General features: G+C 41.0%; 1 pseudogene; it reads left to right on the top strand.

The window, feature by feature from the left end:
* Window positions 1-5,623: 5,623 nt before the first annotated feature.
* On the top strand, window positions 5,624-6,782 carry LOC102871710 (annotated as a pseudogene).
* Window positions 6,783-14,446: the final 7,664 nt, after the last annotated feature.

The raw sequence follows: 14,446 nt of genomic DNA on the forward strand, positions 1-14,446 counted from the left end.
AACAGACTTGATTTTTTTAAAAAAAATTTACTTTGTAGAGTGGTGTTGAGATATGGCAAATGTGGAGGGGGGAAGATCTGAAAGCAATAGTTTGGTTAAGGCAGGACTACCTCACTCCCCACCTGAGGGGTTAATGGAGGAGGCTGGGGAGGCTGATGGGGCACATAGAGAATGTGCCTTCATCCCTGCAGCATTCGCTCTCCCTACTCACAGAACTACTTTCTCGTGTCTTTCCAAGTACCCCATCCTTTCTTTAAATAAAACAATCATTTCTGTCCGGTTGCCTGGAGACTCAGTGTAACTATCCAACCTCACATCAGCATGCACTTTTGAGCTCCCTCTCTTCTTGTTTTGTCCACTGGTCAACCAAATTTCCTTCTGATGAGTACAATTGTCACATTTGTGCAGTAGGTGACTTTTAACCCTTTTCAGCTTCAGGAGGCCTATTGATATGTTTTGTTATGTTTCACCATGGGCTAATGTAAAAGTTTTGAGCTTCCAAAGCTATAGTATGCCTTTTACCCCATTAGAGAACACAAACTTTGTTCAATTAACCAAACCGTGTCAACTCTGGCCATTGTGCTAAACTCTTGACAATATCCAAGTTTACATCTTGACAACATCCAAGTTACACACAGGCATTGGGTAAGGCAATGCTTTATGTATACAGAGAGCAAGGTAGCTTTAATAATCAGTATTAGTCTCCCATGGCTGGCAGGACTCATTACATGCACCCATTTTATGCTATAGGTAAAAGACCTTATTCTGTCTCCCTAAAAAAATATCTAGAAATGAGGTTGGCCAGTGCTATACTATGTACACACATAAGCAGTAGGCATACTGTGTATCCAGAACATAGAAGGAATTTCTCTGATAAGAAAAACCAGAAACCAGGACAGAGGGAGGCTCAGTTCCAAGCTTCTATTATAAAAGAATGCTTCGGATCCAAGAATTCGGATTAGACAGTCTAGGGGAGAGTCTCAAGGTTGTATGACAGAATATCCTTCCAGCAGGGGACACTGAGCATTGCCAATGTGTTCCTGTATCAGTTTCATATATAAGGAAACTAATGTTCACTGAGGCCAGATGTCAGGTCCAAGACCACAGAGCTTCCCAATGGGAGAGCTTGTGGCTCAAGCCAGGCGGTTGTGAGGTGATAGGATTTCCCATCTGTATCTCCTTTTACGTTTCTTTTGTCTTTATTCTGGGAGGCAAACAGGCCTAGCCAAGCGGAAGAGTCACCCTCTGGAGGTGGGATAAACACTGAGGGCTCCAGTACTGGCTCTGTCATTAAGTATTATTTGACCTAGTACAAACACCTTTCCGAGCCCCAGTTTCTTATCTTCAGAGAGAGGCTACTTCCACTTGTTCCAGTCTAAGACTTTGCTTTTCCAGTCTCTTGTTCCAAGTATAGGAAACCATGGAGTTATCAAGCTCATTATTCTTAATTAATCAGTGGTCACATTATTTGACTTTCTATATTGCGATGGGAAAGTCTGCTGTTAGGGACCTCTCTAAAGCACTCAAGAGCAACGGTGTCTCTCTGGAGACTAAGGTCCACCTGATACAGGCCATGGTCTTTGCAATCACTTGTTATGCATCAGAGAGTTGGACAATGACTAGGGAGGATAGAAGGAGAATTGACGCCTTTGAGCTGTGGTGCTGGAGAAGAGTATTGAATGTACCATGGACTGCCAAGAAAACAAACAGATTCATCCTAGAGAGGGTTAAGCCAGGCTGCTCCTTGGAGGCAAAGATTCTGTGGCTTCGTCTGACATACTTTGGACATGTTGCAAAGAGGGACCATCCTTGGAGAGGGACATCATGCTTGGTAGGGTGGAGGGACAGCGCAGGAGGGGAAGACCCTCTATGAGGTGGATTGATTCAGTGACTGGGGTAATCGGGATGAGTGTGTCAGAAGCAATGCGATTGGCACAGGATAGAGCAGGGTTTAGGGCTGTTGTACATAGGGTCGCTATGAGTCGCAAATGACTCGACGGCACATAACAACAACAACAACGTTAGCTTTTACTTAAATTCATGAGGTCATGTAGTTCCCTTCTTTCCTTCTCTCATGCTATTGCTGTAAATGCATCTTTATCCTTTAATACCTCTGACTCACAACAGAGGGTGCAGCAGAGAAAGAAATCAGTATTTTAACACCAGGTCTACTGTCAATGACAATAGTCACCGTGATGATGACTTAAATGGAAAAAATGCTTAATGGTGACTTTAATGATCCTCACCTTCCAACACTTTGTCTTGTAGTCCTTTTCACTGGAGCTGAGTCAATTCTGACTCGTAGTGACCCTACAGTACTAAGTGGACCTGTCCCTTAGTGTTTTCAAGGCCATAATATTTACAGAAGCAGACTGTGAAGTCTTCCTCCGGAAGGGTGGCTGATAAGTTTGAACTGTCAGTTTCTTGTAAGCAGCTGAAAACTTAACCACTGAACTACCAGAGCTCCTTCTCTCTCTCTCTCTCTCTCTCTCTCTCTCTCTCTCTCTCTCTCACACACACACACACACACACCCAATCAAAACCCCCCAAAACTCCCACCAAACCACCCCACTGGCACTAAATAAACTTTTAATCATACTGACCTACATGAGACTACCCATCTTTCATTCATAGAACAACTCAGAGATTTGAACCACTGACTTTTCAGTTAGGAGGCTGACACACTATGCACTAGGCCATCAGGGCTCCTTGCTGTTGTTGTTAGGTGACATCAAGTCATCTCTGACACATAGCGACACAACGTGCAGCAGAACAAAGTCCTACCTGATCCTAGTTAGATAATTCTATAATCATCTTAAATTATTCTCTTATAGAATTATCTTATTAGATAGACTATTTTATGCATTACCTTTTAACTTTGGAATTTTTCCTTATTTCCCACACACACAAAACCCAAAACAAAACAGGGAAGAAGACTCTAGGAAGCTTTTTAGTAGCAAATATATGTTATAAATTGAAAACTCACTGGAAAATTCAGCATTTTTCTGCTTTGAATTGTTATTTGTTGTTAAGTGCCATCAAGTCATAGGTGATTCATAGTGACTTGTAAAACTTTCATCCTTTCTCCAGGGTGTCCAGAGGCAAGCTATTTTGGAAGTGGATGCCACTCCTCCTTCCAACCTTGTTTTAATCAGGGAGCGCCACCAAACACTGTCCACCATGGATAACCATTATTGCATTTGACACATCAGTCTTACAGTGTTTAGCATCACAGCAAAGAATTACCTCTGTACAAAAAAGTGGACAGACCAGGTCTGTCTGACCTAGAAGAATGTTTGACCAAATCCAATTAAAAACAGGCTTAAGGGCTGCAGATTAAAGTCACCACCTTTGGCTTTGTACCATAACTTTCTGTCCGCTAGGCCAACTCATCTCTGTGCCGTTGTTGTTGTTAAGTGCCATCGAGTTGTAGGTGATTCACAGTGACCTATGAATGAAAGTCCTGAATATTTGTATAACTTTCATCCTTTCTCCAGGTTCATAGGGTTTCCAGAAGCAAGCTATTTTGAATTGTTGTTGTTGTTGTTGTTAAGTGTCATCAAGTTGCAGACAACTCCTAGTGATACTATGAATGAAAGACCTGAGCACTGTTCATAGAGTTTCCAGAGGCAAGCCATTTCAGAAGTGGATGCCACTCCTGCTTTCAAGCTTGTTTTAATTGGGAAGGTCTGCCAAACACTGTCCACCATGGGTAACCATTATCACATTTGGAGCATCAGAGTCACAGAGTTCAGCTTTACAGCAACCACGATTTACCTCTGTACAGCAATGCACAGACCAGTGCTATACCACTTAGAAGAATGTTTGACAAAAAAAAAACCCAACTTAACTGTCCTCAGCCCTCGGCTCGGGGCGAGCCGTCACGGCCCTCTGCCTGGGGCGGGCTATCCTCGGCCCTTGGCTCGGGGCGAGCAGTCATGGCCCTCAGAGTGAGCTCCTCAGTCCCCAGATTGTGCCATCTGACCCCTGGGTAGGAAAAAAAATGCCTAGGGTATCCAGAGAATTTTATCTAGGCTACTTTCTGCCACCCTCTCCCCCAGTAAACCTGAAAGCAACACCCCGAAAACTCCTCTATTTGTAACTCACAAGTTTGTTCTCTCTAAGTTTGCTCCCTTTCCTACAGGTAACCTTACCACTGAGTTTTACTTCAGACTTGACCCTGAACCCAGTGCCAGTGACAAAAAGGAAATACAACTGACAGCTAAAGAAGCAAAGGAGGATGGAGCCTCTGGGTTCAACCAGCCATCCCCACTGGATCCACCTGAGAAAACACTTAGCAGTCCAGAGGGGAGCAAATGACAGGAAAATATCTTCTCACAGAGCAAGAAGGCAAGCAGCCTTAACCCAAGTTCACCAGTAAGGTGATAAAGTGTCCTCCCTTTCCCCCTTCACATCAACGCCCCTGTTCAGCATGAAGAAGCCAGAGAGTTGGCATCCAGTTCCCAAATTAGTAAGACAGTTGATTTAACTACCATTGGAAAATGCTTGTCATTTTCCTGTAGCATCTGGTCCCCAGTGGATCACTTTCATTTCTTTCACCTGCTCCCCCCACCAAGCAATTTCTGCAGCTCTGCAACTGCACCCCTGCCCATCCTCACCCTTCTGCCCCCAACCCTCGCCTCCTTGTACCCCCAATTTGTTTTTTCCCCAATAAAAATAATAATTTTAAAAAAGAAATAAAAAAAAGCAAAAAACAAAACAACTTAAACTTGTGGCCCTCAGGCCTTAATGGATCTTTTTATAGGAGGCCTTATCGCATCTCCTCACTTCTGTTAGCGAATCAACATTCTACCCTACAGCTCAGAATCCCAATCAAAAGCATCTGTGAGAACCAGCTCCTGTAGATGACTTTCAAACTGGTCGCCACCACCGTGCTGCCTAGCAAAAAGGCTTTTTAAATCAGAGGCCTAAGACCCTCTATGGGATGGATTGATTCGGTGACTGGGGTAATCGGGATGGGTGTGTCAGAGGCGGTGCGGTTGGCGCAGGATAGAGCAGGGTTTGGAGCTGTTGTGCATAGGGTCGCTATGAGTCGGAAACGACTCGATGGCACATAACAACAACAACAACTATCATATCTCCTCAATTTCCTTAGTAAATCAACATTCCACCCTACTGCTCAGAATCCAAGCCAACAGTTTCTGTAGAACCGGCTTATTTGGAAATAAAATGGCACCTTCTGAGAAAAAAAAATTCTCGCTGATTCTCCCAATTCCTTTTGCCTCCCCCAGATCAGTCTATAAAGTTTTTCTACATTATTATCCAAGAAAAGGGGTGCAAAAGAAGAAAATAGAGACAAAAACAATATTTTTCTGGGTTTTAAACTTTAAGAGACTCATCATCAGAATAAGGCTATAAAATTATCCTCTGAGCCATGGGTGGGGTAGGTTTGCTGAATCAGAAGAGAAGCAATGAACACATGAGTATCAGTGAGGTACTGAAAGCAGATTCTGAGTCAACCTGCTGGCGTCTGTCCTGGAGAGGTGTCGACTGCATGGACACTGAGAGTTGGGGAGACTTAATTAAGGCAAGGGCAAGTAGGTAGAGTCATAGAAAAAATAAGACCAAGAACAACTGGTTAGGAAAGGCAAGAAGTGGCAAGATGGTGTTGGAAAGCACTATGGTTTGTGTGGATAACAGCGAATATATACGGAATGGGGACTTCCTGCCTACCTTGCTACAGGCCCAACAGGATGCTGTCAACATAGTTTGCCACTCCAAGACTCTCAGAAACCCTGAGAATAACGTGGGCCTCATCATATTGGCCAATGACTGTGAAGTGCTTACAACACTTACCCCCAACGCTGGCCGCATTCTGTCTAAGCTTCACACTGTCCAACCCAAGGGCACGAGCACCTTCTGCACTGGCATCCGTGTGGCCCATTTGGCTCTGAAGCACCGGCAGGGCAAGAATCACAAGATGTGCATCATTACCTTCTTGGGAAGCCCTGTGGAAGACAACAAGAAGGATCTGGTGAAACTGGCCAAACCCCTTAAGAAGGAGAAAGTAAATGTTGACATTATCAGTTTTGGGGAAGAGGAAGTGAACACAGAAAAACTAACAGACTTTGTAAACACACTGAATGGCAACCGGTTCTCACCTGGTGACAGTGCCTCCTGGGCCCAGCCTGGTTGATGCCCTCATCAGTTCTTCCATTCTGGCTGGGGAAGGTGGAGCCATGCTTGGTCTTGGTGCCAGTGACTTTGAGTTTGGAGTGGATCCCAGTGCCGATCCTGAGCTAGCCCTCTCTCTTCGTGTTTCCATGGAAGAGCAGCGGCAGCGACAGGAGGAAGAAGCATGACGGGCAGCTACAGCCTCTGCTGCTGAAGTTGGGATTGCTGCAATGGGGACAGACGGTGAAAGAGGTGGAATCTCAAGTCCTGGGACTGCAGATTCAGATGATGCCCTGCTGAAGATGACCATCAGCCAGCAAGCGTTTGGTCGTGCTGGACTCCCTGACCTAAGCAGTATGACTGAGCAAGAGCAGATTGCGTATGCCATGCAGATCTCCCTACAAGGAGCAGAATTTGGCCAGGCAGAATCAGGTGACACTGATGCCAGCTCAGCCATGGATACATCTGAGCCAGCCAAGGAGGAGGATGATTATGATGTGATGCAAGACCCCGAGTTCCTTCAGAGTGTCTTGGAGAACCTTCCTGGTGTGGATCCCAACAATGAGTCCATTCGAAATGCCATGGGCTCCCTGGCCTTCCAGGCCACCAAGGAAGGCAAAAAGGACAAGGAAGAGGACAAGAAATGAGACTGGAGGGAGAGGGCAGCTCATCCAGAAGCTCACGGGGATGTATAGGATTGAGTAGGGCAGGGCTGATACACTGTCTAACTATTACAGCCTAAATAAAATTTGGCGAATTAAAAAAAAAAAGAGAGATAAGACCTACAAAAGCAACGATTCGTCAATGTCCCGAGTAGATGGAATCTCAACAACTTCAATACATTCATTTCCCAGGCCCCTGAATGGTGGAATAATGCCATTACCATGTAAACGGAATGGATAACACCCACGGATTTGATTGAGAACTAGAAATCATGTCCATTTGAATGTTTAAAAGAAACAATACGATGGAGATTTGAAGTTTTTTACATTAATGGTGACCTGCTTTGCAGAAGGGGGAGGATCAACTAGCGTAGACATCCTTATGATAATGACTGTCTTGGTAGATGCCAGTGTGGTAAATGGCATAATTAACTAGATATTTTAGCACTGTACAAACTACCAAGAGCTTAGACACAACCTCAGGTAGAGGGCCACAACCTTGCTGTGAGTTAGTTATTGCTCATAAGTTATAAATTCCTGTCGTATGGTTTATGCATTCATTTGTTGTTTATCATCTGTCTAATATACTGGAATACAAGTACAGTTAGGTCAGGGACTTTGTCCCTCATGTCCACAGTCAGATCAGCATGAAATTCGGAACATTAATAGAAAGTAACAATCCTGCACATTTCTAGAGAGAATTAAAACAAAACAAAACACTATCACACACCCAAAACCTTCATATAAAGTATACTAGCTTCCTGTGGCTGCTGTAACAAATGACCACAAACATGGTGTCCTAAATAACATACATGTATTCTTTCATACTTCTGAGGACCTGAAGTTCAATTTCAGTATCACTGGGTCACAACTGAAGTGTCACCCTGTGTCTCCTCGGGAAGAATTGATTCCTTGCTTCTTCCAGCTTGAGGCACCTGCATACCTTTGCTTATGGTTGCATCCGTCCAATCTTCAGGATGGGTACCTTCAGCTCACTCTTTATTCCTTCATTATACTGCCTTCTCCTCTATTTCTGACAACTCTCCTTTTGTTGCCCTCATATAAAGATGCATATGTTTTAATTTAAGGCCCACCTGAATAAACAGTATTAACATTCTATTGCAAATACTTGAGTGTGCTCACATCTGAAAGGGGTTTTTTTTGTCATATAATATGACATATACAAGCCCCTGGGTTAACATCTGATGTCTTTGGAGGCTCAATACTGAGCCTATTGCAGATAGAGATTAAGAAAGTATGTCTTATTAAAATATGCATTAATTACATTCTATTACATAACTCTGTTCCTCTGTTGTTCATAGAGCTTTCAAAGTCCAGTTATTTTGGAAGGTGATGGCCAGTCCTTACTCTGTCTTAATCTGGAAGCTCCGCTGAGAACCTGTCTGCCATCAGTGACTTTATGGTATTAAAATACCGGTAGCACAGATTCCAGCATCACAGCAGCAAGCAAGCTAGCTCAGTACAGTAAACTGACAAAGACTGTACTCTCAATTAGAACAAATTTTGAACAAGCAAGAATATACATATACAAATCATAAAGTAAACAGCACTGCACAACTCATCCCTTCCCAATACAGCAAACTGGCAGATAAATGCTGTGCCCCTAATAGCAAACCATAAAAAAAGCAAACAAGCAAGAAGATACCAGTAGAGTCTTCTTGAGCCCACTGGCTTTTCCCAGCAAGGATGGTTCAGACCGTGGTCACACCCATCATCTCTCTGGGTGCTGCTTCCAGGTGACGATAGCTCTCCACTGTCCCTGGATTTTATCTGACTCAGATGCACAATCAACAGCAATCAGGAATCAAAAGCCGTGTGGTATTGGGAAAGTCTGCAGTCAGGGACTTCTCCAAAGTGCTGAAGAATAGGTTTGTCAGTTTAAAGACTAATATGTGCTTGATCCAAATCATAATCTTTTCAATTACTTGCTATGCATCTGAGAATGGAGCAATGAATAAAGAGGACAGAAGAATGGATTCTTTTGAGTTTGGTGCTGGAAAAGAGCATCCTATGGAATGTCAAAGGAATGAACAAATATATTTTGGAGATAGTGCAGTTAGGATACTCCTTAGAGAACAGAATGGTGAAATAGTCTCCCATATTTTGGGCAAATTGTTAGGAGGGTTCAGTCCTTGGAGAAAGACATCATGCTTAATAAAGTGGAGAGTCAGAGAAGGACGGTAAGACCCTCAAGGAGATGGAGTAACACAGTGACTGTAATAATGAGCTCTGGTGTGGCAGAGCTGGTAGAACAGGATGGCACAGGATAAGGCAGGTTGTAGATCTAATGCTCATAGAGTTGCTATGAATTGTAGTTGACTTGATGGCAACTAACACCACCATCACATATAGACCTGTTGTCTTAGTGTAAGAAGTTGTGCCATCAACCCCAAGGCAAATTATTTGAATCTACCAGCTGCTTTGCAAGGAAAAGTCGAGCAATTTCCTCCTGTGAAATTTTTTTGCCTCTGAAAACTCACTGAGAGGTCAGCTATTAATCAGTTCCCACTCAATGAATGACACTTAAGAACAATAAACTATGCATTGTTCCTCAAGTGGCTTTTTTAAGCATCATAGGTCTTTTTCCAAGTCAGCTTATAGGTTTAGTCACATTGGTTCTTGTAGATCTGGAACATTGTACTATATGCACATGTTGTCACAGTGTACTTTAGACACAATTGTGCACAACTTTTATTATGAAGATATCACATTCCTATATTTGACAAACACTGCAAATTACCTTTCCACAGAACTGTCATTGCTATGACGCAGAATTCCATCAGCTAGAAGATTAGAGGTTTATTTTTATACATTTGGTAGGCAAAAAATATGGCATCAATTTTCATTTTTCTGATTAATTTGTGATTTTGCCCCTTTGATATTTCTTGCTCATTTTTTTGTCGTCTTTACTTTTTCTCTTCTCTCTTTATAAAATTTACATTAACTGGATGATGAGATATCAAGCTATATCCACTATTAAATTTCATCAACTTCAAGATGAAAATATTCCACATATTAGCATTTTTAGAAAGGATACAACTTACAATTAATCAGGGATATTTCATTACTAAACATAGTTTGGTTTGCAGATTTTTTCCCCTGGACTCATTGCTATCAAGTCGAAAGCAACTCACAGCTAGCTGACCCTCAAGTTGTTTTTTTGAATGCTTTAAATTGAATTGGCGAGAGGAGACTGTCCTTCTCTTTCCCTTGGAGTCACTGGTGGACTTGAACTGCCTGAAAAGTACAGACTTTGGGTTAGCAGCACAACTATCAGTTGTAAATCACACCCTTTACAAAAATGCTAATATGTGGGAAATGTGGATCTTTACAACTTTGGGTAAGAAGTTGTGATGCCAACCCCAAACCAGACAGTTCAAATCCACCAGCCATTCCAAGAGAGAAAAATGACAATCTTTTCCCATTCCAGTTACAACTCCTGAAAACCTGCTGGAAGGTCAATTATAAGGCTATTCTGATTTATTGGCAATGAGACGAATTTGCAATCACAATAGATACACCCCTGGCTCCTGTTTCATGCATTCAGGATTCATGCAGCCAGTTTGCAAAAAATCTAGTTGGTTGGTACAGATGAAAGAGGTAAGAGCCTGCCCATGCAGTTTTTTGTTTATTTAAGGAAAAATTAATTGGTTGCCTTAAAATTATTCATATACATTGTGTTTTATAGAATTAATATGACTATTTATCTATCCCTACTACCTCCCTTATCTTCAAGTTCTCATGGAATCTTTCCTATTCTTTCATCCTCTCCTCTGCCCACTAATTCTGCTACCCTAGTGATATTGTCCTTCCCTCTCTTCTCTTTCTTCCCTTCTCTTTCCCCTTTTGAATATTATACACATCTTGTTCAGTTATCCTCCTATTTTCACTATAGTGGTCTTATGCAGTATTTGTCCTTATGAGACTGAGTTAGTTCACTCAGCATAATGCTCTCTAGACTTTCCTGTGTTATATAATATTTTAGAAAATTGTTGCTCCTTAGTGCTGCATAGGATTCTATGGTGTAATGTATGACAATTTTGTAATCCATCCTTTTGTTATGGGAATTTGGGCTGTTTCCATTTTCCTGCAATTGTATAGAATGCTGCCATGAACACAGGTATACATATGCCCATTCATATCTCAGTTCTGATTTCCTTAAGATACATTCCTAGCAGTGGAATAGCTGAGTCATATGAAATTTCTATGTTCAGGGTTTTTTAGGAAATGCTAAATGTCTTCCCTAGTAGTTGTACCATTTTACAATCCTACCAATAGTGCATAAGAGTTCCAATTTTTCTACATCCTCTCCGACATTTAATGTTTGCTCTATTGTTAAATTTTGCTACTGCTACTTGGGAAAGATGGTATCTCATTTTTGTTTTGATTTGCGTATCTCTGATTTCTAGTGATTTTGAACTTTTTTTCATGTATTTGTTAGTCATTCTAATGTCCTCTTTTGTAAAGAGCCTTTTCATATCTTTTGTCCACTTTGTGATTGAGTTATAAGTCTTTTTCCTTGGAGGTCCTGAAGTATTTTGTAAACATTATTATGAGACCCTTGTTTGAAATGTCCTTGCAAATGTTTCCCCCACCCCAACTCTGTGGACTTTCTTTCATCCTATTGGAGAAGGTTCTTCTTTTTTTTTAAGTTTATGTTCGTTTGCAAAGTTTGTACAAATTGTGTTTTATTCATGTACATTGTGTTTCACACATTGCTTCATTCACATTGTGTTTCATACAATAACTCTTATATATTGTATTTTGGTTTTTTTTTCTTTATCATAGTCTTACATTTTTCTGAGTCTTTGTATAGCTTCTTTTAGACAGTTATTAATACATATTTTTTTCACTAGTATACATTTTTCTTATACAATCATTTCTGTACATTGTGTTTTGTGTAATTAATTACTGTTGATTTGTTACTTTTTTCTTCTCATCTCAAGTTCCCTTTGCATCTACCTATTCCTTCAGCCCCAGATCCCCTGTCTCTTCTGTCCTAGTGATTTCTACTTTGTTATTCTATGCCCTTTCTCTTTTATTTATTTTAATTTTTCCCCATTTATTGTTGCACATTTTCCTCCATGCCCACCCTTCCCCTCCCCCCAGTTCACTTTTCTTTTTGAAACAAGAAAAAAAAAGTCATTGTTATACAATTAACCCCCCTCCCCCGGCACAGCTTCCAGTTCACTTTCCTACGTAGTTCTTATTCTGGACTCTTGTCATACAAATAATACCTAATCATATATTCCTTTTAAACAGTTCTCCCCCTCATCTGTTTCAACGCAAATTTACACCTATTACCCTCTTTCTTCTTAGTTTGCCCCCCCAACCCGATGTCAGTTCTGTTTTAGAATTGTGGCATTATGTAGTACTTATCCTTTTATGATTGAGCTATTTCACTCAGCAAAATGCTCTCCAGGGTTACCCATTTTGTATACAATTTCATGAGTTCCTTGTTTTTCTTTTTTTACTATTAATTTCAATGAAAATTTACAGAGACTTTGGATTTTCATTAATTCATTGTTGCACTTTTCTCCCCTCCCAACCCTCCCCCGCACCCAGTACACTACCCTCATGGAAAAGTAAAAGAAAAATTCTTTAGTTGTTTTGCAGTCCCTCCCCCGAGATCCACTCCACTTTGCAGCCTTTGCTCTGGACTCCCATCATGACAAAAATACCGAATCACATATCCCTTTTAAACAGTTTTCTTCCTCATCTGTTTCAATGCAGTATACATTACTGAACCCACCTTTCTCAGTCTCTCCCCAACCCCTATGTCAGTCCTGTTTTACAACAGTGGCACCATGCAGTATTTCTCCTTTTGTGACTGAGATACTTCACTCAGCATAGTGTCCTCCAGGGTCACCCATTTTGAATAATATTGCATGAGTTCCTTGTTTTTCAATGCAGCAAAGTATTCCATTATGTGAATATACCACAGCTGCTCTATCCATTCGTTTGTTGATGGGCACTTGGGTTATTTCTATTGTGAACAATGCAGCAATAAACATGGGTGTGAAATATCCGCTTGCATGGCAGTTATGGTTTCTTTAGGGTATATTCCCAGTAATGGAATTGCTGGGTCAAGTGATATTTCTATTTGCAAGGTTTTGAGAAAGCTCCACACTGTCTTCCGTAGTGGTTGCACCATTTTACATTTCCACTAACAGTGAATAAGGTTTCTCCACAACCTTGTCAACATTTGTTGTTTGCTGCTCCATTGAATTTTGCTATTCTTACTGGGGTGAGATGATATCTCACAGTTGTTTTGATTTGCATCTCTCTTAGAGCTAGGGATTTTGATCATTTCTTTATGTGTTTGTTGGCCATCTGAATGTCTTCTTTGATGCTGTGTCTGTTCATATCTTGTGCCCATTTTTCAGCTTGGTTGTTTACCTTTATCTTGTTGTGGTGCTCAAGTATTTTATAAATTCTAGATATAAGTGCCTTATCAAACAGGTCATTATAAAATATTTTTTTCCAGTCTGTGGCTTTCCTCTTTACCCTGTTGGAGAAGTTTTTGGATAGGGATTTGATTCTTAGAAGGTCCCATTCATCTATTTTATCCTCTCCTGGTTGTAGGTTTTTCAGGATGCTTGGAAGACATTTTTTGAACTGCAAAATCTTTTCCTAGGGACTCTGTAATCATTGCTCTATTTCATGAGTTATTAGTTGCTGTTGAGTTGAATTCAACTCATAGCAACAGAAAGGAATATTTCCCAGTTTTGAACTATCTTCCTGATTGGTATGTTTTGAGTCCATTGTTGTAGACACTGTGTATTTTGAATTACGTCTAATCTAAGAGGCCCCATTCTCCAGCACTATACTCACATAATATTGTGATCCATAGACTTTCATTGGCTGACATTTAAAAGCAGATTACCTGGCCTTTCTTTGGAGTCTGTCATATTTCAGAAGTTCTGCTGAAACTTTTCTACCATGGGTGACCAGCTGGGATTTAAAATGCTGGCGACATAGCTTTCAGCATTTAGCAATACACAAGTCACCACAGTGTGACAAACCAACAAGACAAGTGGTTGTGGCAACCTCAAATTCTACAAAGATAGCAAACTGAAATTATATAAGGATGACACAGAAGATAGCATATTACAATAAAAATTTTCATTTATATCTTGAAGTTGGAACTGACTCAAAGTTGATCCTCCAGCAGAACAGTCATTACAAAGACAGAAGAGGGGGAAAAAAAGACCAAAATGGATGTCAGAAGAGACTCTGAAGATTGCACTGGAGTGTAGAGAAGCCAAAGTACAAGTAAGAATTCAAGATACTAAAGAGCTGAACAGAAGATTCCAAAAGGCAACTCGGAATGACAAAGCAAAGTACTATAATGAAATGTGTGAGGAGCTAGCGTCAGAAAATCAAAACGGCCGAACTCGCTCAGCATATCGTAAGCTCAAGGAACTGAAGAACAAATTTAAACCTAGAGTTGGATGCTTTGGGCAGAATATTAAATGATCCAGGAAGAATTAAAAGAAGATGGAAGGAATATACTGAGTAATTGCATAGAAAGGAATTGGCAGATACAGAAGAATTTAACGAAATAACATTTGAGCAAGAGCCTATGGTGATGAAGGAAGAAGTTCAAGCTGCTTTGAAGGAAATAG

This window comes from Elephantulus edwardii, unplaced genomic scaffold (genome assembly GCF_000299155.1).
Source record: "Elephantulus edwardii isolate Elephantulus edwardi_28Jun2011 unplaced genomic scaffold, EleEdw1.0 scaffold00233, whole genome shotgun sequence".
In the NCBI taxonomy this organism is placed as follows: domain Eukaryota; kingdom Metazoa; phylum Chordata; class Mammalia; order Macroscelidea; family Macroscelididae; genus Elephantulus; species Elephantulus edwardii.